The sequence below is a fragment of the Frankliniella occidentalis genome, unplaced genomic scaffold, assembly GCF_000697945.3.
Source record: "Frankliniella occidentalis isolate FOCC.00 unplaced genomic scaffold, Focc_3.1 Scaffold378, whole genome shotgun sequence".
In the NCBI taxonomy this organism is placed as follows: Eukaryota; Metazoa; Arthropoda; class Insecta; order Thysanoptera; family Thripidae; genus Frankliniella; species Frankliniella occidentalis.
Window position 1 is genome coordinate 201,744 of NW_026267501.1, and position 943 is coordinate 202,686.

Sequence of the window (943 nt, forward strand, 5' to 3'; positions counted from 1 at the left end):
GGGTGGTCGTTTGCTATTTTATTTTTATTTTCCACATCGGTATGATTTTGTAACGTTTCGCCGGTCGGATTCCACCCCACTACGACGGTTCGCCAGGGACCGCTCGCCGGCCTGCGCGCTCCGCTGGGTCGCCGGGCCAAGCGGCTATTTCTACTTTGTTGATGTTTCATTCCTCTCACTTTGTCGCGCTCGTCCTGGACGCGAGGCGTTGCCAGCCCGGACCCCTGCTCTCCGCTCTTATTTCTCCTCTCTCTGTCTCTCTATCTGTCTCTTTCCTGCACCCCCGCCCTCCTCTTTCTGCTCTCTTGCGCGCCCCGCCGGACAGACCGCCCCGTTCCGTCTTATAGGGCTGAAGGGTCCCACGAGAATGAAGACGGAGCGAGAGCAATGAAACGTACTTCGAGCGAATCACCTCTGTCCATTTCTTATTGCCGCTTGTCGGGGTTGGGAGAAGAAGAAAAAAAATAAACACGGAGGAAACGCCAGACGTGATACTCTTTTGATGGGTTTAGGTTTAGGTCGCGGAGGGCAAGTGTAATGAAGACTGATTCCCGCTTTCGTTTTCTTTCGTCGCCCTTAGCTCGCACCTAATTGCGGGGCTCCCCGGCTCGCCACATTTAGTGTGGGACAACAGTTTTCCTTTTCCACTCACTCACTCGCTCCTTCGCCAGTGTGCACTGGGCCCCGGCTGAGCTGCCGATACAAAGCGTGTTTACGTATCGACAGGGGAGGTGAGGGGCTGGAGCCCCCCCACCCCCTCCACCCCAGATTGCTACCCCAGCTCCGTCTCGACGTCTCGTCCGTCAGCGTGTGTCGACCCGAGTGTAGCGCCCTCGGCAAAGGAAGACGCCGCTCACTCCCTCTCCCCCTCTCTCTCAGGCTCCCCATCTCTCTCCCTCCCGCACACCTCCTCTTTCCTCTCCTCCCGTTCCCTCCCCCTCCC